This window comes from Rhinolophus sinicus, linkage group LG04 (genome assembly GCF_036562045.2).
Source record: "Rhinolophus sinicus isolate RSC01 linkage group LG04, ASM3656204v1, whole genome shotgun sequence".
NCBI classification, from domain to species: domain Eukaryota; kingdom Metazoa; phylum Chordata; class Mammalia; order Chiroptera; family Rhinolophidae; genus Rhinolophus; species Rhinolophus sinicus.
In genome coordinates, this window is record NC_133754.1 from 46,856,443 (window position 1) to 46,879,427 (window position 22,985).

Consider the following 22,985-nt stretch of genomic DNA (forward strand, 5'->3'; position numbering starts at 1 on the left):
AGTACAAATTGGTAGTTACAAAACATTCATGGGGATGTAATGTAGGGCATAAGAAATATAGTCAGGAATATTATAATTATGTATGGTGTCAGATGGGTACTAGATTTATTGGGGTGATCATTTTGTAAGTTGTATAAATCTCTAATCACTATGTTGTACACCTGAAACTAATGTAATATTGTATATCAACTTTAATTTAAATATTTAAAAAATTATTAAAAAGAGAGAGAGATGGGGGAGGGAGGAAGAAATGAAGGGAGGAGAAGAATATGTTAACTATGAGAGATTATGTATATGTTAATTAATTTGACTGTTGTCATTATTTCACAATGTATACAATATATGAAAATATCAAGTTGTACACCTTAAATATAAACAATTCCTATTTGTCAATTATACCTCAATAAAGCTAAAAATTTTTTAAGTCAAAAAAATAAATTAAGGGCATTAAGAAAAATACCACCATTATTTTCAAAAAATTCACTTATTCTAATCATCATTCATTGAGCAAACCCAATAGGTGTCAGGCAGTATGTTTGACACTGGAGATAAAGAAATAGCAAAGAGATAGCTCTATGTTTCATTTATTTGTATCTCATGTGTACACCTAGGTAATGTGTGTGTGTGTGTGTACTTATATATGTATATACACATATATATACATATACACATTTATATATACATTTATATATACATATATATCTTTTGGGAAGTTAAATGTGCATATACGAAGCGTGATAAAAAATACAGTGAATGTATAATTTTCTTTTAAATGTATTATAGTAAAAGACACACTGCCATTAATTCCCCTCAAAATACTCCCCCTCACTTTGAACACACTTATCCCATCGTTCCTGCCACTTTCTGAAGCAGTTCTGGAAGTACTCTTTCATGAGTGTCTTTAGTTGTGCTGTCATGGCTGCCTCAATGTCCTGAATACATTCAAAACGTTTACCTTTCATGGTAATTTTGACTTTGGGGAAGAGCCAGAAGTCTCACGGTGCCAGATCCGGTGAATAAGGTGGATGAGGACACACTGTAATGTTTTTATTTGACAGAAATTGCTATACCATCAGTGATGTGTGACACGGAGCGCTGTCATGATGGAGGATAAAGTAAAGACACTCAGGAAAGAGGACTTCCAGAACTGCTTCAGAAAGTGGCAAGAATAATTGGATAAGAGTGTTCGAAGTGAGGGGAGTATTTTGAGGGGGACTAACGACAATGTGTCTTTTACTGTAATAATGTTTTTTAATTTAAACATTCACTGTATTTTTTTAATCACACCTCATAGATTAAGGCACAAATACCATCAGCATGCTAACATGCTGATGTTAACAATTCTACCTGTTCTAAAGTTTGGGGACCCAAGTAAACAAGTTAGAAAGGTGAAGCAAAAGTCATCTCACAAAATTTGCACTCTTCCTTGGCAAAATATTTGAAGATAAAATTTTTTTTTATATCATAAAAAAAGAATTTTACCTTTGGAGAGAATAACTATCTTATTCCTTAAGGAAATAAAACTAAGATCTTCTAAACTTTGCCATGGAAAGCCAGCCAGGCCTCTTATAGCTTTATTCATGTCTCCTGAGATTCATCACCCCTCTGGATATCTCACTAATGATGGCTTCAAGAGAGGGAATATTGGCACTGCTCCTAATTTAATATTCTGGTTCAAGCAAAAGTAAATGGCCCTTCTCTTAATTCCCCAGTATACAGACAAGGCAAGGCTGCAAAAAGAAGGTAATTAAATATTTGGATATAACACAAAGGAAATCAACATAGAATATGTCATGAAACTAGATAATCTAGCATATAGCTTACCTGTTTTCAGTTTAGAGTTCAGTACATGTATGGCTCCCTAATCACCTCCTAATATGCCCAAAATGCATAACAGATTTAGCAACCTAATATCTAAGCCCAAGAGAAGTATTAGAAAGTAAAGAAACATAAAGTTTCTTTTCCTGTGTAGTTACTCCCACTTTCAGGGTTCAAGTTCATGTCTGAACCTTTCCTCACATGATTGACCCTGAGAATGTCCACCTGTTTTAGGAGAGGCTCCACCTATTTATAATGGGAGGGCCTTAATCTACTGGAAAATAGAGGGTTTTATTTTGTTTTGTTTTTTGAATACAGCCCAATAAAGCTGTAGCAGGAGGATTTGTTCTGTTACAACTTTATGTGACATTCATGTGAAGGAATGTTTAAGTTCTGCATGAAATATTTAAGAAGTGAACCAGATTAAATTTAAATAAAAGAAGTACAATTTATATCTCACAGTGAATTCTGACCTTCATTGCATTAACATTAAAGCTAAGTAGACAAATAAAATGTAAATATAGTATTGTATCATCAGTATATTAATGAAATGCCCATGCTTTTAAAATAAACATAGATAAGAAGAGTCAGGGCAAAGATAAATATATAAAAATTGTTCACTACATGTACCTACAAATAGTCTTAAGTGTTCTATTTCAGAAGGGTATTAATTTCTTAAAAGGGCTTATAAGTTTCACAAGGATATTAATTTTTAAAGGTGCTTATAAGAAACAAAAACTCATAGACACAGACAATAGTTTAGTGGTTACCAGAGGGTAAGGGGGTAAGGCAATAGTAGATAAGGGTAAAGGGGTTCAAATATGTGGTGATGGAAAGAGAACTGACTCTGGATGGTGAACACACAATGTGATATATAGATGATATATTACAGAATTGTACATCCAAAATCTATGTAACTTTACTAACAATTGTCACCCCAATAAACTTCAATTTTTTAAAAAAAGGTCCTTATTAAGCTCAACTACACTAAAAGTAGGCATGTATTGTTACTAAAAATTTTCATAGTATCCCTACTATAGTTTCATGTAATATACAATTTATTTCTTTTTCTAAATACCAAGTCATTTTTAGATTGTTTTTTTATTTAAAAAAAAAAATTAAGAATGGTAAAAAGGTATATATTAATTCAAAATGAGATTTATGTCTCATGAGATTTTTTTTTAAATCACTTAAACAGTAGGATGTCCACCTGGAAAAGAATGAACTTGGACTATCTCGCATCATACACAAAAATTAACTCAAAATGAGTTATAGACCTAAATTCAAGGGCTAAAACTCTCAGGAGAAAACTTAGAACTAAATCTTCATGATACTCAAATAGGAAATGGTTTCTTAGATATGACATCAAATACACATATGACAAAATAAAAAACAGATAAATTGTACTTCATCAAAATTTAAAACTTTATGGTTCAAAGGACACCATCAATAAAGTAAAAAAACAATCGATAAAGAAAATATTTGTAATTCACATACTTGATAAGAAACTTTTAGCTAGAATATATAAGGAACTCACAACTCAAAAATAAAAAGACAGTAACCCAATTAAAAATGGGCAAAGGATGTGAAGAGAACTTTCTCCAAAGAAGATATACAAATAGCCAATAAGGGAAGATACTCAACAGCATTAATCATTAAGAAATGCAAATCAAAACCACAATGACATACTAATTCAAACCCACTAGGATGGCTATAAAGAAAACAAAGGCTGGCAAGAATGTGGAGAAATTAGAACCCACATATGTTGCTGGAGGGAATGTAAAATGGTGTGGCTGATTTAGTAGACAATTTGGTGGTCCCTCAAAAATGCTAAACATAGAATTATCTGACCCAGAAATTGTACTGCTTGGTATATATTCAAAGGAATTGAAACAAATAGCCACATAAAAATGTATACACAATTGTTCATAGAATTGCCTATAGCCGAAAAAAAAAAAGGGAACACGAATGTCCATCAACCAAAAAAATGGATAAACAAAATGTGGTATATCCATACAATGGAATACTATTCAATAATAAAACAGAATAAAGTACTGACTCATGCTACAACATGATGAGCCTTGAAAACATAAGTGAAATAACCCACATATTGCATGATCCCATTTATATGAAATATCCAGAATAAGCAAGTCCTTAGAGACAGAAAGTATATTCATGGTTGCCAGGGTCTGCGGGGAGTTAGAAATAAGGAGTGACTGCTAATAAGTACAGGGTTCCTAAGTTAATGAAAATATTCTAAAAGTAGATAGTGGTGATGGTTGCACAACTATGTAAACATACCAAAAATTATTTAATTATATAATTTAAAGGGTAAAGTTTATGGCATATGAATTATATCTCAATAAAGCTATTATAAAAAATGATATTTATAACTCAAAATCTGGGTTTCAGAATTGCAATTAGAACTATATTATAATTGTACCAGAAATTATTTTAGATTTCTTACATCACAAAAAATATTCCTTAAAGTTTTCTTTTATTCATTAGAGAAGTAAGCTTATCAAGAGCCAAGAAAACATATGTAAAAGAACAAAAAATTCACAAAGACCCCAAGGGCATTGCTAGTCGGACTTGTGGGGCAATAAACCAATCTCTAGTCATAACCTATTTTATAGCTATTACTACCTTCATTGTACTTTTCAACTTAAAAATATACCCAACTTATCGTGAAATGCTTTCTAAGAACAGCCATGGACTCTTCATTCTGCTTGGAATATTCCAGCCTAAATCCATGCCTCATTTTGTCCAATGAGTAGACTCTAGTGACATAACTGGCAGTGGCAAAGGGGAAAAGGGAATGGGAGAGAATGGATCAATTTATTCTTCCATCTCTATTGATATTGCTTCTTCACCTCCAGGATTGACTTCCCTAGCAACAATTCTATCTTCATCCAGCTTTCCAATCCCCTCAACTCCGCCTAGAAAAACTAAGATCTTATCTTCTTCATGAATCATCCACTGGGCCAAGCACACCATTCTTCATGTAGAAGGAATTCAGTAAATGTGTGGTGTTGAAGCTACCTGAAACAGGGCTTTACACTTTTAAGATGATACCAAAAAAAATAATAATAATAATGCTTTTTAAAAATGGAGACCAACACTCAAACGTTAAAATCTAAAATATCAGTTCTTAATGATGATGTCCCATCACTCATATGCCATGATCAGCTACAAGATATGCTCAAGTAATTTGTTATTAATTTTTTATATAATTAAAATGTACTCAAGGCTATTCTTCTAATAATGTCTTTGTTACATTATTTCTAATGGTATTTCTTGAGAAGTTGGGAAAGAAGAAAGTCACAACTAGTGGGCAGACAATTATGCATAAAAGTATATTAAACATGAGGATATTATCTATCATGATTCAGTCAGAATTTGATTTAGTTCATCCAGAAAGCCCTCCATGCTGTGAAGGGAGTTTTATCTAGAGGGCTTTATTGGCCCTAAGGCACCAGAATCACAGAAATTAAAGATCTCTATAATATTACTGCACCCTACTATAGTAATCAGAAGAAATTAGTTAATTATTACCCCTACAGATATACACCATAAGTCTACATATTTTGTTTGTTTTATTAAACCATCACTTCTAATCAAATTGGAGGTCAGGCCACAAAGTGACCACAGGTGATTAATTTTAAGAGAGTCTAGAGTCAAGGTTGTTATCTCCTCTCTCTTTAATAAGTATCTAAAAGAAAACTAAAAAACAAAGCAACAAAATAAAGAATAATGCATGGCAGTATCTAAAATCAAATAACCAGGGCTTTTCCCCTTTTGTTCCTTTAGATGGAAGAGTAATAAGAAAGTATCAAAAAATAAGACTGAAAGCAGTCCTTAGGAAGTTACAACGTAAAAAACTATTGGTACCTATTGTCAAGTATGTCTCACCACATATGATGGGAATCAATGAAACTGGATTTTGTAAATCCCTGCAATGACCGCGTATGGAGACAATAGCACAGAAGTTGTTCAGAGTGGCTTTCATTTCCTCCCAGTGATTTTCTAAATATCCTAAAGCCCTGTTGACTATATATTTTTTTGTTTTGTGTCCTACTTTCTGTTTTTCATCTAATACCTGTCAGTGTACAGAAAAATCATAGTGAATTGGTTAACACTGAAATCTAAAGAAGAACCTATAGTGTGACTTAAATATACCATATATTTGGAGGTGACAACTCTGACTTCTAAGTTATCTATAAGGCCTAACTTACCTGAGAGAAGTTTAAAGTGCTGATTATGCTGCACTTTATGGTAGTTACGGATATAACTACCAATACTAAGATACATGACTAGTAAACCTAACAAAGCAGGTAGACATACTTACCAATGACTTGTTCATACATTACAGCCTATGCTGCAGATCTCAGCATCTAATTTTAATTAAAAAATCATCTCAACAAAAGCTACTTTAAAGCCATGAAATGGACTGATGTGGATGTGAAATGTGTTTTCCTATTTCAAAATCACAAGTTTAAAACCACAAAACATGTAATCTATTAATTATTCCTGTATTGATTATACTTCCTAGCTATTTCTCTCTGCCCTCACATTATTTTTGCTATGAACCTTTCTGAATGCCTCTCTTGCACAAAGATTCTAATGGCCTACTGATGGGTTAAGTGCACAAACCTCCAGGATTTAGCCATGAGGTAAATGTCTCTCACACATCCATACCCATAAACACATTCCACATGCGTAGTGCTTGCTCTTAAACTTCGAAAAATTAAATCACAATTTAGTTAAAGCAGTATTTCATTATTCAGCAGCTCAAAAGATGGCCATTTTGCCATAATGTAATATAGAATTAGGAATTTCTATATTATGTGTATTGTCTAAAAATAACGCGTATTCCCTGAAAATTACTTTTATGCAATTTTTGAAGTTCCTTTCACCTGTATTAACATATTTATAAGCAGTACCAACTTCTATCATTTTACTTAATTTTCTTGTAATTCTAAAATGGAAAGAGATAAGAATAACTCCTAATAAAATATACAATAATATTTAAAAGTATTTCTACCAGTTATATTTTTAAAGGATACAAGAAAGAAAGTTTCAAAGATCTGTCCTACATTTAAACTTTAACACTGAAAAGAAAAGTATAGGTAGGTAAAAACTGTTACCAATATTCACAGAGATAACCCCTCCTTCTGCTTTGGATAATAACAATAAGACAACAAGATTATGATCTCAGAGTGAGTTGAATGACCCTAATTTCCTTCCTCAAAGCGCTCACGAGTACAGATTAGTGGGCACCAGAGAGACTGGGTAAGAAAGTGCACATATCTGTGCCAATCCACATGACACAGCTTGGACTGTGATACTGAACTGGCATCTTCATATGCAAAGGGTGTACATTTTAATTTTTTATTCAAAGCTATGCTAATGCAACACATTCAGATCCTTTCCTTAACTCTGCAGTATTCAGACCTTTCATATTGTGCAGCTGCTTATTGCCTTTACCCTAATTTGCAAAATGTTTGATTAAATGGCTTACTCACCTACAGACATGAGAGAATTCAGGTTTATGTTGCCAATTCACTCCCAACACAGTGTGTCTGCTACTGTTCTCACCACCTAAAATGACCTCCTTCCCCATCTTGTATGAATTATGTCTGTGGCCCTGTAAATATCAGTCTTATAAACTGTCATCTCTAATAAGAATCCTAGTTCTAAATCAAAGAAAATGAAACTGCTGCTAGTTACATTTTGTAAAGTTTGAATAGTCATTAATAATTTGACTTGTGTTATTTTAACAAAAAGTATTTTTCATAAAATATCACTTTATAAATTTTGTGGCATTCTTAAACATTAAGACATCCAAGAGACAGATATTGAGCCCGTAAAACACAACTCAAATTTTGTAACAAAAAGGAATCAAAATTCATTTCCAAAAGTTGTGCTTTTAGCAAAGTATTCCTTAATGAATCTCTCCACTAATCCTTAATCTACTAATGAACATCAAGAGTTTTTTTTTACTAAAACAGGCCAGCCCGGTGGCTCAGGCGGTTAGAGCTGCATGCTCCTAACTCCGAAGGCTGCCGGTTCGATTCCCACATGGGCCAGTGGGCTCTCAACCCCAAGGTTGTCAGTTCAATTCCTCGACTCCCACAAGGGATGGTGGGCAGCGCCCCCTGCAACTAAAATTGAACATGGCACCTTGAGCTGAGCTGCCACTGAGCTCCCGGATGGCTCAGTTGGTTGGAGCGCGTCCTCTCAACCACAAGGTTGCCGGTTCGACTCCCACAAAGGATGATGGGCTGCGCCCCCAGCAACTAGAAAACGGCAACTGGACCTGGAGCTGAGCTGCACCCTCCACAACTAAGACTGAAAGGACAACAACTTGAAACTGAACAGCACCCTCCAGAAAGGACAACAACTTGACTTGGAAAAAAGTCCTGGAAGTACACACTGTTCCCCAATAAAGTCCTGTTCCCCAAAAAAAATAAAAGAAAGAGAGAGTTACTACTAAAACATGTCCACTACTAGAGCCAGAACAGCATATCAGGATTCTTGTAGGAAAAAAAAAAAAAAAAAATGTGATTCTTGTAAAAAGAAAAAAGAAAAAAAGAAAACAAAGTTGTTAAACAATTCCTTGTATCCAAATAGCTTGTGATATTTTCAGTCCTTCCCAGTTGTGCAAAGAAACTGCTGCTGCCACAAGTACCTAAGTATTACAAAGCTGTTTAATACTACACCTTGAAGCAAGTATTGGAAACTATTCTCCCTTATTTAAATAGAAAGCCAATAAAACCACCAGAACAACAGAATTTTAACTATGAAGTGGCCTCAAATTATGTAAGAAAACAGGATCTATGCTCATCTGTCAGCTACATGTAATTGTCCACAGCATATAGCTACATTTCCTGTCTCATTCTCAACAAATCATCTATGGTTTCTGGGTGTAGATGGAGGCCACCTTCCCATGAGCCTCTACAATGATTCCCACAACTCTCATTTACACCTTTCATTTCAGCCATCTTTCAAAGTTCAAAGGAAGCAGTGCCCTTCCTGCTCCATGATTTCTCCTTGCACCTTCAGTTTATCCCTTCGCAACTGCTGGGCAAGTTTTCACGGGCCCATATTCTGCCGTACTCAGAAGAACCATCCTTTTATCTGGGTTCCTGTTTCCCATCTCCAACTAATGAAAGGACATTTTCACTTGATTGTTTTCTTATTATGAAATCTCTCCCTCCTCTCAGTACTACCCCTCCCACAATCAGTTACACTTTCCAAATGTAGTAGAGCAGTTCTCAAGCATGTCACTCCCCATTCTGGAAATGTTCTCTAGTGCACTCATGTTTACCACATCCAGTCTAACTCCTCTGCCAGGCTTTTGGACTTCAAGTTATAATTCCTCTAATCCTTCATAATATGATTCCTTTAACATTCCCACAAATACCCAAACATGTACCTTTCACTCAGCCTTTGACTTTCACTCACACTACTCCCCTTGCCAAAAATATACTTATCTCTCCTGCCAACTGAAAAATGCATTCAAGAGTCAGCTCAAGTCACACGTCTCGAAACAATTTCTTTCTTCCCCTTATATCACAGTTGGGTCCCCTACAGCACTCCAGTGGTCTTCAGTTGTTCAAAACTCTTTCTCATTTCTAGTATTTTTCTGTACATTTAGCTTAAGTATTCATGGGCCATGACCAAATCCTTACAGAATGTTTTAAATATCTCCCAGTAGCTAACATGGAATTAATCACATATTAGTTATTTAATAAATGCTGTCAACTTTATTGTATAGTATTGTATAATGTGTATCTTCTAAAAGAAACTCAGGATCATTTTTGAATGTCCAAATAGCTGATATTTTCTATAGACTAAGTCCATGTTTGGAACAATAAGAATGGCAGTCCTGAGAGAAATAGAAAGGGGAGAAAAGGTTGCTTTGCAGAAATACATTTAAGTGACGACTTATCCATGGGCTTTCTGCATGTCTTATAACAGCTATGTCTCAGACTATCTTCGCAAAAATAGTACCTCCTTCCAAATTAGAAAACAGAGTTGTTTCCTGACCAGGATAATCAAGGTAATGCCTCCCTGCAAGACAAAGGTTGGACAGCTTTGCTAGAAACTCCTTAAAAGATGGGGATTGCCTGAACTCAGAGTGTCTCAGCCATTACACAAACCCACTGTGTGCAAGCATAAATCTGGGCCACTCAGTATTGTCCCTGGGGGATTTAGAGACCAGGAGAATTGATGGGAACATGAAGCTCATGCTGCCTGCAGTGCCCTGAGTAATAAAGCCCTTTATCTCTGACCCAGGAATCTCTTGTCTTCATCCAGCATCTATGTAATTGAAGCAAAATAACTTGTTAGCCTGGAAGCTGGGTCAACTCTCAAACTCTCCGTAGTTTTGGACAATTTCTGGATATTAAGTGAGCCTATTCAATTAGGAGTTTCTAGTTTACAAAAGAAAACAGAAGCTACCATATCAAATTCTACACACCTAACATACAATGACATGGGTGAATCTCAAAAACAATATGTTAAGTGAATGAAGCGAATTCAAAAGTGTGAGGATGCCATGCTTTAATGGTATGAGGTTCTACTACAAGCTAAAGTGAAGTAAGAGAGATCAGAATGGCGGTTGTTTCTTAGAGGAGATATGGATAGGAACTAAATGGAAGCAAGAGGGAGTTTTCTGGAGTGATGGGAGTGTTCTATATCCATCCTTTGAACATCTTTAGAGAGGCAGCCGCAATACAGGGATTTAAGAGTATGCCCTCTGGAGTAAGATCACTTGGGTTTGTATCCAGACATTTCAGTTACTAGCTGAGTGCCATCAGGCAACTTCTGTAACCTCTTCAGGCCTGGACTTCATCTTTTTTAACATAAGTATAACAAAAGTTCCCACTGGTAGTTTTGATGACTGAAATAGGTAATATAGGTAAAGCACCTATTATGTAGAACATGTTCTCTAAAGATTAGTTGTTGTTATTACTTACTTAGAGCAGAGATAATGATAATACAGGATTCAAAATAATTCAATGTTTCTGTTAAAGCAGAAGAGCAACACACTTTTTTAAAATCTAGTAAGTTTAATGTACATTCATTAGTGGGAATAGTAGGTGAAAAATTTACTTATAATAACACTCCAAAATCATTTAATTAGATAACCTAGTTAAAGCAATAGATCCACATCACGGTTTTTTACATGTTATGTGAAGCACAGAAAGAAAGATATGAAGTCAAATAAATGCTACTCAAGTTCAGACAAATGTCTCAAGTTCGGATATATGTGTCCCATTTACATACTGACAACTGCATTGTTAGCATTTATTTATTTATTTATTTATTTTGCCTTTTTTCCCTAATATACAATGCATGTGAAAGTTGAAAATCCAATTGAATTCTAATCCCAACCTTGCCTGAAGAGTAAATTGATGACAAAACTTTTGAAAGACATGACTAGAGGAAATATGTAAAAGGACAAAATCTGGAGTGTGATAGTACAAATATAGAAGAATGGGACAAAGGGGTGACTTCTCAGTGATGGAAAAGTGTTTTGCTGAAGCAAAGGACAAAAAGTCAGAACAGAGTTGACCAGACTTCATGGCTCCACAGAGCAGGCCACACTCCATCTTTTAGCATGTATTCCCGTGGTTAATGTTCCTATAAAAAAGCATGTGTACCATAGGGGTACACATGTTTTGTCACCGCAGCACTGTGTTCTGTAACATTATTCCCAAGATTTTAAAAGAAAATATACTTAAGAAAGAGAAAATAAATAATAAACAATAATGATGCAAATTTTCTATTCCTTATTAATTTTTTTAATTTTTGTTACTGCATCATTAAAATATTTCTAACATATAGCATCCATTGCATTAAAAGTATTTCCAATATTTTATATCCATTATTATATGTCTGCCATGAGGAATTTTACGTCACTTAATTGGCATGTCAGTGAACAATTTAAACGCAAGAGAAAAAATAATTTAATTAATGAGAAATGTAAATTCCTAGGATACAAGTGAAGCAGTGGATAATAAAGGAAAAAGCATTGCTGTTTTCAGTCTGCCCCACAAGTAAAATATTGAGGCAAAATGATGGTGACTACTGAGTATTTAGTTAGGAAACTGACTCAGGCCTCCTGGAAAACAGTCCTTTCTTTGCTTAAGAATTACAACACCGGTTGTACAACAGTAACACAGCCAAAGAAGATGAGTTTCAGACTTTGAAATAAGTGGCTATTTTTAAACAACATTTTTTAAACCCTACAATTGTTTTAGTCTTTAAGCCTTCTTATTTTCACTTTTCTTCCTTTTTAAAGTACGGCAACAGTATATTATGTACTCCACACAGGAAGCGTAAAGAACAGAGATTACAATCCCTCGCAAACTACACTTTATCTAAGAGGTAGCATTACAGAAGGGGTTACCACACACTTCAGTGATCCACTATAAGAGCGCAGATAACAAAATGTGATGGGGCGGGGGGAGTCATTTTAAATACAACTACATTTATTTTTATCTAAAAAGCAGGTGCACACACTTACATATGTAAATTTAGTAAAGTTCACACTTTCTTCTCTTTTCTTCCCAGACTCAAGAGGTTAATGTAAGTTTTTAATTCCACTACTTGAATCCTCAAACTGAACAAAGTATTTTGCACAAAACCGTATACTATTGACAAGGAATGGTATATTATCATAATAAGAAATTTTTGACTTATCTTTATTGCAACGCAAATTTTCCATTCCTAAGTACTTCCATGTTTGAAGCCAAGAAAAAGAACTCTTTATCCCCGAGCAACTCACCTAGAACTGCCTATTTAAATGTTGATCTAGAACAAGAAAGGAGTTAAAGTTTTCCACTTCTTATTAAAACCTACCACAGCCCCTTAAATATGAGCATTCTGAAGAAAGCCAAGTTTTTACTCCCTGTTTCAAGGAGATGGGGTGTTCTATTGGCAAAATGGTCAGTGAATCAGGATCAACAGGTGTTGTCCAAATCAAAGCCCTGTGGTCAGAACGTTCTAGACTGCTCCCTCTCCTTCCTTCCTAAATTCAAACTGGCCACTGAGATATATAGACTCCACTTCCTCACCAGCCCCTGTCACTGTCTTATTTTGGACCTCACTACTTCTACTTCACTTGCTTCCTCTGTAGGCTTTCTACCTTTAATCATGTTCCACTCAAAACTATTTTTCACACTGTAGCCATATGATTGTCTAAAGGGTAAATCTGACCATGTCACAGAACAGAACAGGTGATCTGTTCTTGACTACTAATAAAGTTAATTGGTAATTTATGGACCCACAAAATGGAGGCCACCCCAGTGGCCTGGTCCATGTCACAAATCTAAACTTAAATCATCCTGCACTTAACGGGAAATACCTGTCAAGCAAACCTAACATACACCAATCACAATCCTCCAACTCAGTTTAGATGGCTTACCTTACCCTAGAAAATAGGACCTGCTAACCTTATAAGGAAATCCTGACTTCCTAACCAATCATGTTGCTTCTTCTAACATACAGACTTGTTCTTGCTCAAAATCTCTCAGGAAGAGTGCTCTACTGCTTGTGGGGCACTGTATTTCCCCAGACCATGGATTGTTTTCCCTTGAATAAAAGACATCAAACTTGTTACTAACTTGTTGTAGTTTTGTCAATTGACAGTTCTGGTAAAAAGATGGGACACAAACAACTGCTGAAGATTCTGGGGATGGCTCCTAGATGCTGGTGTGGTACCCAAAGAGCCCTTTTCGTTTGCTGCCACTTTGGCCCCTCTTAGGGATCTCTGATAAGCTTCTCTCAGATCAAGTTCAGCTTATTTTGTGTTCTGAGCTCTTCAAGTTTGTCTGTCCTAATCCTTCCAAGTGGAAAAGTGGGGTGTGAGATACTCCAGATTTTCATGATAAGACAGTGTACCATCACATTCAGGGCCAACTTCATCTACAAGGTAGGTACATTCAGGAGGTCCTTACAAGTCTCAGCAACTATGCACCGGCAGCCAGAAATTCATTCTGGTTGAATTAGAGAGGGTTATTTCAAGGAAGAAAAATGGGTACCCCTCAATCAAACGAAAGCAAGACAGCAGCTATTAGGGGACTCACAAAGTCTCAAGTTTAGCCCATACCATAAAAAGTTAGGGAACTTAGAGAAATAAAATAAGATAAGAAATTTGGACATTTCTGACCAACAGCACATCAAAATCTATTAAAAGTCAATATGCCACAATAAAGAAATCTCATGAAAGGAATAATAGATGCGTTGTTAATGTGAACCTCGGAAACCAAAGCCACAAAATTGCTGGGCAAGGGCTGAGCCTTAAAAGCTCTTAGAGTGCTCACCCCTAACTCTAATACTCCTGTACTACAATAAATTGGTCACGGAACAAATTAGATCAACACTAGGTTGCCAACCAACATTAAAAAAAAAATTCCATGCAATGAAGTATGCTGTAAAACACCACAAAATCTCTAACCCAGCAGCACATCCCTCCTAGGTATTAATTTGGCTCCAAGAGACCCAAGGCATAGCTAAAGAAAGGCGATCCTCAAGTTTCAAAAAACTAAGCATGCCACCTGTTTATGTCTGAGAACTGTGATCCTGGAAGCTGTAGGTATCTACAAAAATGGCAAAATCTTATTAAGACAACCTAAAATTACAATGCTCATTATGGGAAAGTTTCTTTTAGACAAGATTGTTCATTTAATAAGAGTAATTGAAAGTGAGGGCTCCCAAATCAAACAAACAGACTGGGATACCTATTTTAATTGCCATAGAAGCCTCTACAAGTCTTAAAGATTCCAAAATAGCTTTATTAAAAGATTAGTTACAAAAGGCTAAAGAAAAAAATAAGGACACAAGAGGTACCTAAAACAAAGAATACTCCCCTCTATCATCCTTTACCTCAATACTCAGTCTTCTAATCCTCTATGTAAATTGCCTTCCACTCTGAAGAGACTACACGACCATAAACAAAAGTCCATCAAGTTAGTGACCCCAATATCTATCCTCAAAGGAGGGTCCCCATATGGACCCCTCTCAGGGTTAACAGGACTCCAAGGGATTCTCCAGTAAACAACTACCAGTTTTTCCCTTAAACAGCGAAGGGGAAACTGAAACTTTTTCAATGAAAAACCTTACCAAATTCTGGTAGATACAGGAGCTCCACTTTCTACTTTAAATACCACTCATACCAGAGCCTGCAGATGGGATCCTGATAAAACTGGCAGAAGTGAGCACAGGGTAAGAATTCTTACCAGACTCAGCTCTCCTATAACTGTCTGTAATGCTCAGTCCAGAGAGGAACGTAAAATTGCACGTTGTCCCTTCTTTCCCAAGACCTATTTGTTACTGACCATTTCTCTCCCAGGAACAGAGAGCTATTGCCTTCATGTTTGTCGCATTTTGTGTCCTGAGAACTTACCTTGACAACTGTCAGGGTGAGAGCCCCCAAAATATGGCCAAACAGTAATGGGGGCTTCATTCCATTTGCAGTTAGATATGGCTGCACCCCATTTGTGGCTAATGTCCTAGTGATTATTGCCAGCTCTCAGGGCAATTGTAAAAGTCTCTTTTGGCTTTCTTTGGGAGTGGCTCTCGATCTTGAGAGGGTGGTATCTTTTGTACCTTCTTTGGGGACACCTCTTGTGTACAACAGATTGTTCAGTAATGCCAGGAGTATTTACTATTTGTCCCAGCTGAAACCTGACAAGATATTTGAAAGGATTTTTCTTTTTTTTAAGTAGCACTATGGTTAGAAGTTGGCTAAATTGGAAGCTGATATTCAGAGCCTAATAGAACCATTTTTTTTAGGCTTTCTCTGCTGAGCTAAATAAAACTATGTGCCCAAGGGGAAAGAAAAATATTCCAAAGACAAATAGCTCTAAATCTAGAATACAGGAATCTTTTGATTTTCATCCTAGTTGAAGATCTTCTCCCTGATCTAAAGATGCAAATAGAAGATAATGTAGCTGGATGGGTGGTCAGTCCTTTGATGGCATACAGGTTACTTTGAGGAATTAAAAACAACTGTCATAAATTGAATCTTTACAAGAACAGAAATTCAGCTCTAAAAGCAATTCAAAGTCCATCTATCTTTTTTACCAATCTCAACACTCCCCTATTCATCTATAAAGGCATGTAGGTATTGTCAAATTCTGGATTTAAGAAACAAAAATCCTCCTGGGAGCAACTTGCATTCTTTCCCTGTGCCTTTGCGATGTAAATGTTCTATCCAATCTTACCTAGGAACTGAGGCCATCTCTCTGAAATACAAACTTCAGGAAGGTAATTCTTATCAGGAGGGAAATGGCTATTTGGAAACTAGGCCAATGAAAAAATCGTCTAAAAGTTTAGAGCTGCCTGTGCAGGTAACCTTAATTTATTCCATCTTCCAGAAACACAATTTGGATCCAGCTGTCCTTTTATAAACTAGTGAGTTTTTCATCATTGTGCCCTCAAAATAGTCTCTTTCAATTTCTAAACTTACAATGAAGATTTTTTTTTGAAGATTTAAAACGCTTGTGATTTTTTTATCCTCCTGATAGTCCAAAGATGATAAAAGGAAAAACAAGCCAGTGTAGATAGACTCCCCCCAAAAAAAAAAATGTTTAGATATAGGAACATAGTATAAAGGGAATATAATAAATACAGTGGAATGCTATCTGTTTCAGCACCAAGCACACACTCTATAAATTGCACCAAGAGCTCTTGGTGGTATCACCAGTAAAATATGACCTGTTTATTCTTCCAAGGTTTAAAGCTGCTATGTTTGTGTCTACAATTCAAATCTGGCTCTTGGAATAGTCACTTCCTCCACTGTGAAGGAGTTGCCACACCTCTAAAAGGAGCAGGATTTTATGATCCCTAAGGTGGCCCTTCGTCTCTGGTAAGTCTCTGATTTTAGAATACAATTTAAGTGCATAGAACATAGTACAGGAGAGACACAGAGAAAAGAGAAAAGTTCACTTAGAGTCCAGACTGGGTGGAAAGTTACAGAAGCCTAGAAGATGAGGGCTGAGGCTAACTGAGATTATTGTCATCAAAGTCCTTCATATTGAGGCCCAGAGAACTTCAGCAGCCACCGTTGGTTCTCCAGCCAGCCCTGTAGGGAAACAGACCACACTTGCTCATCCTCTCCCAGTCCCGAGCTTGGTCGCAATCACCAGCAAACCAGATCCCTCCTCTGGCCCAGTCCCTTCTCCTCTACCTAAGCCCTGGAACCAGCTGGAAGGCGAGAGAGTGCAGGCAGCCACCTGTGGGCTGGAACCAAACTCTTTCGCAGTCTTTTGGCCCCGTGACGCAGGGGGGCGCCACTGCGTGGACGACAGCCTTGTGGGCCTCAAACAAGCTCAGAGTTAGGGGCCCTGCCGAGTCCCGCACAGTGTCACGCCAGCACCGCAGCTTCCAGCCCTGTGGTTTCCATAGCAACTGCTGCGCCTGCAGCCTAGACCCCATAGGACCCCCTGCTCAGAGGTCATCTCTGTAGCAACATAAACTTCCCGCGTTATGGCGGCTCGGTCGGGCCGCTTCCGCCGCATTGCGCAGCGTAACCCCCGGCTCTCGGAGGCGGGAAGCGCGCGTGGTGGCTGGTTCCCCGGGGCTCTGGCTACGGGGCACACCCGGAGGAAGACCACGCTTAGCCTTGGTGTCCCCTCCCTTCAGGGTTCAGTTAGGCAGACTCCGAACCCTGCTTTGGTTGGATCACCTAAGGGCTCAACTCCTGGAAGGAAGGAGATGGAGCCGCAGAGGTAGCCGGCTCTTGGCTTGCAGGAAACAAATTCTGACAGCTGCGCTGGAAAGCCGGTCTCTGCCCCCAGCGGTGCACCTTGCCAAACGTCGTCTCCGACACAAATTCCGCGCCTCCCAGCCCGAAGCCACAGCGGCCCAGCGCCCTCCACCTTTGACAGTGGCTCAGAAAGGAGGAAGCTAAATAGATCAGTGTGGTGTGGGAAGTGCAGGGAGGAGCTACCAAGTTTGAAGATGACGGCTTTAAAACTGGAGGAAAAAAAGGCAAGGTATTAAGGGAGGGGAGCACCTCCTTTCAAAGCAACTGGAACTAGAGGCTCTTTAGGTGCTGCCCTCTCAACAGCAACAAAAATGCCACAAGGCAGAGTCCAAGTTCCCATCTTAAGAGAAAGGAGTTTTTGCGGAATGTCTTCCTTTTCAAGGAAAATAAAAAGACTAGAAAAGAAAACGAATAGGGTTCTTGCAGAGGGAAACAGGTTCCCTAACATTTGCTATTTAAAGGCTGAGAGTGCCAAAAGTGAAGTTAACTTTCTCAGAGAACCATATTTCTCACTAATAATTCATTTAATTAAAACATTAAAATCCTGCTGTGTTGTAACTAAAGATTTTGTCGGGGAACAGTGATAATAGCAATAGTGCCCAACAATTTTCAGGTGACTTTCTTAAATGGTGTTAGTAGATTAGATTAAAACTTTAGTGTTCCCTATAAATATGTCTGCACATGCCTCCTTTTTGCCTTCATGTTTAGGGAGGCCCTAAGAATTCTTCCTTTCAACTTCCCTTGCCTTCATCAACCCACCTTTTACATTCTGACCAAAGCAGAAAATTAGTTTGTAGCAGCTAGAGAAATATACAGAAAAAAACATCAGGACATATTGGGTCCTTAAAAGGCAGAATAGCAAAAACATTAGCCTAGAGGCATATGGAGGAACTGAGAAATCTCCCTCAGAAAATTCCCTGCCTTTCAGGGCTCAGGTTCAACTCTTATAACTAAATGTGGTATGGTACACAAACTAAAATCCTAAGGGATACTACACAAACTATGGTTATGGTTCAGGGCAGGTGTCAGGAGGAATTTCCCTCACACAGTCCCTCCTGCTGATGGTACTAACTTGGGCTCAAAGGTTTTATCAATAATATAGGGATAATGTCATGCTTCAAATACACCATTCAAACATCCCAACTGTTTCCCCTTCAGACATAAGAAACTATTTTGAATAAATGCTTCCGTTTTGAGACATCTCCACAGTATTTATAGAAAGCTTATGAGTCTATTGAATGAATTACAATGCCAAACTATGCAAAGGAGTGAAAACTTTGGTTGTCCTTGTTACCATATGTATAACAACACTTCATAAAAGTCCCCAATGTTTGTGTTGCTAAAACACAGAAGACTGTGTTTGAACATTTTTAAAGGAGTGGTTTCATGTGGGAAAAGTGAACTATAGTATAGAATTAGCTTTAGCACCTTTTAAAAGCAATGCATCATTTGAATGGATGTTACGGATGCTGTCTAAGATGAGAACAGGCTAGAAATGGGTACAGCCAAAGTCATTTCAACATTAAACTAAACCAAGTTTAGTTTATCATGTATTGGATTTCAAATTTGTTAACTTGGATGTAAATTTTAAAAAAAAATCCACTCTCCCACCAAGTCAATACTTGAAGCCTATCTAAAATTCCACTCTTTGGTTCATGGAGTGGCACTGCTCTGCAAAACTCATTTAGCTACTTCAGTAACTAAAGCTTCCTGGATGGAGTCCAAGGTCAACTCATACTACATGAAATCCCACTCTGAAGACAAGCACGTTAGAAGAAGAACCTTACACCTGTATGGTGTTCCAGCCATGCAGTCTGAATTTGATATCTCCACTAATATATGCTCAGAGTTTAGAAATTCAGGGTTGTGGCCCCCTTGTGTCTCACCCAGCCCTACAGGAACCTGGGAAGAGAAGGCAGGCTAAGAAGAAGGAATAAAAAATGCTTATCTTTTTTCTTCCCTCTCTCCCTATTTTCTCACTTCTAAATACCATGACAGCCCTCAATGTAAAGGAAGGAGCTTTAAAAGAATAACATATATTGAAATGAGTAACAGTGACATAGCAGGTGTTCGGGCACCTAAGACAGCTTAATGAAAGGCAAAAGTAGAGCTGAAAGACACCAAGCAAGTAGGAAATAGAAAAAGTGCCAATGAATTATATCAAGCCCTGCCTGTTTTATGTCAAAATTACATGGCAGAGAGGGAGACTGAGTTCAGAAAAGGAAACACTCAGGGCCTCGAGTGTGTGCGATTTTCTAAATATGCTCTGCAGAAGTAGGTCTAGAGCATCTGCTTCCTACCCTCCTCGCCGCTAACACTGGTACTCAATAAAATTAACTTCGATTACAATGTGTCTTAAATCTGTGCTTTCCAAAATCCTATCCATGAAAGTTTGGGGATCTCATGTGTGTGGTTGAGTGGATGTATTTTGAGGGTCTGTGGCTTCCTTTGCTTTTTGTACATTATGTGTCTGAAGAGATATCCATGACATGACTTGTGTTTTTATCTTTATTGTGGACTTTTTTTCCCCAACTGCATGTCTTTCCTTCGCAGCTATCACTTAAAGTTCAGTAAACTAGATTATTTCTCAAACTGGCCTGTGATAAACATTGACCAGTCCAAACTATCATTGCTGGTTTAAAGAAACCCATCAAGCCCTCCTCTAGGTAAAATTAGTACCTTGAACTTATTCCTTCTATCTAATGACAGGGACTCATTGCCTAAAATACAGTCAGTCACCTTGCATAACTCATACAGTGAAAGTTGAAGAAGGTGACATTTATTCTAAACGTATAGCTATTACTCTGCTAGAAAAGTAGGGGAAAGTAGGACATTTGTGTGTGTGTGTGTGTGTGTGTTTCTCTGGTAATAGGTATATTGTGAGATATTGTTCATTTTTATGAAGATAGTAAATTTATAGGTAGAATTTCTAAGCTATTGCGATTTATTTTACAAAGCACATATTGTGCAAATATAATCTTCATATTCTACGTAAAAACAACTACAAAAAAGTAATTAACATTTCTTATTTAAATACTGGTTAATAACTTTTGGGTAAATGAATAACTTTGCCCTTAAGTTCATGACTCTCTTATCTGCTTATTTTCAGACCAACCTAATAGCAGTGCTCTGAAAGTCCTCCCAGGAACCCTTTACCAAACTACCTACACCTGTTGACAATGTAAAGAATTGGGAATAATCAGCATATTATTTTATAATTTGCAAAGATTGGGGAGAAACATTAATCTAATAAGACATCTTTGCACCAAATTCATGATTCTAGTACTGGCATTTGGTGGTATTCTGCCAAGCTTCTTCATTTGAAACCAGTTGTCTTCACTTTAGATTTAAGATAACATAACAGGTAGTAGTCAATCTGTTCTTTTTGGTTTTAACAGTCAAGAGGATTGTAGTCTTTGTTTTATTTTAATTACCCAATTAACTTCTTAGTTGTACTGCTATCTTGGGATCAAAAACCTGCAAATGATTTTAGGTTTCATGTTAATAGCAGAAGGAGAATGGAATTCACCAACTATAATACTGAAAGGGAGTGGTTAGGCATGGGTTTGATTCAAGCTCAAAAAGCAAATCTTTTAGGAGGTGAGATAAATAAGTGACACATTAATGTCCCATTTTAAAAATAATTTACAAAATGCTTCAACTCCCAGGTTGGAACTCTAACCCCTGTCAATCTAAGATTAAACTATCTCATTAGAATCGTTGGTGATGTGGTTAGCACACTTTTAGTTAACCCATCAATTCATACCCAAGTACTTTAGCATTCATAAGCCGCAAAATAAATTGCTCTAAAAATAATTTGTCATTTGTTTGACACCTTCCAAAACGCCTTGGAAGAAAAAAAATCTACTTTATTCCAGAGAGATGAAAGTTGGTGAGGTGGGGAGGTGTAATGAAAAGATCTTGCATCACGAGTATTGGGGGAAATTAGTGTTTGCGGTAAAATTGCTTAAAAAAAATTATAAAGACCAGTAAGGAAACTTACTGTTCCGTGCTGAATTATTCCCCACTCTCCAGTACTATGGAGGGACCGACTTCAAGGTCCCTAGACTAATGGCCCAGTCTTTTAAAAAATGCTTTTACAGTATCCTTTTCTCAGAAGGGGGCTAAATCTTTTCAGAGAAGGACACAGGAAGGCCTCAAAGACCAGTATTTTTACTGTGTGAAGGAGTCAGCCCTCCCCTTCCACTGCAGCCCTTGACTTGTCCCACTTTGGGAAGTCTTGCAAAAAGGGTCTTCACATGAACTTGTGAGATAGCAGTGCTGCACATCTAGGTGGGAGCAAGGCATCAGCAAGGGTTGGGCTGGATGCCAGGGCTGGGGTCCACCTCATAGCTGACTTGGAAATGCGGATGGTAGGGTGACAATACTGCTTTCTCCTTGGACAATTATTTCAGAGTTGCTAAATGCTGAAGTGTTGAGAGAGAAGGGTAAAAGGACAGGGGATGGAGGAGGAAGAGGAGGAACGGGATGGAGGAGGGGGTGGAAGAGAGGGAGGGGTGGAGGAGAAGATGAACAGAGCAGGACAGTTGGAAAGCGGGTAGAGCTGGAGCACAGGGAGGAGAATTCCAGGACAGAGGCACACAGCCCACTGCAGCACCGCGCCCGCGGGCAGCCAGAGGCTACTCCCAGAGTCTCTAGAGCCACCCAAACTTCCTAGCTGGGGGCGACAGCCAGGCGTCCTCCTCCAGCACTCGAGCATCTCCCCCTTTGGACAGTCTAACAACTCGCAGGTTCCCTTCTGAGGTAGCCGTAGTTGCCTCACAGGGTGCTCAGCCTCCACACCCACCGCCTCCATCCCCGCCCACCCACGCCACCTCCTCCTGCTCTCGCACAGGACTCCGGCAGGCGCAGCCCCCTCGGAGCGCGCCGCCCCATCTACCCTGCATTTGCGAGGTTTGGAGGCAGAGAGATAGCAGCCACTTGCTGCCCAACGGCTGGGATTCCTGGTGCCAACGCGGCCCCCGGCGGAGCTCCGGGTGACAGGGCGGCGGTGGGGAGCCATGATCTACTACACCGCAGTGCCGGCGTCAGAAGCCTTCTGCGCCCCGGCTGCCACTGCAGGACTGCCCGGCCCCCGCCCCGCCCCGCCCCCCAATGCCGCCCCAGACACAAACACCCGGCCCCGGGTTCCTCCCCAGCCGGAACCTAGCCGGGTGACGCCACACACCCCCGATGCCAGCGCGCACGCCTCACGGACTGGCTGAACCCAGCCGTCTTGCCAGCGCGCCGCCGCCGCCACGCAGCCCTCCGGCCTGGCCTCCCCAGATGGTTCGTCCACAGCTCCGCGGCAGCACCCAAACGCCTCAAACTAAGATATTAGAAAGTGAATCCCGGGGACCCAACTCCCCGAATCAACTACATTTGC

General features: G+C 38.4%; 1 protein-coding gene across 4 annotated transcripts in view; it reads right to left on the reverse strand.

Moving 5' to 3' along the window:
* The window catches only part of FGF14 (fibroblast growth factor 14), a 621,394-nt gene that overhangs the window by 596,594 nt on the left and 1,815 nt on the right, over positions 1 to 22,985 (reverse strand). The window lies entirely within an intron of this gene.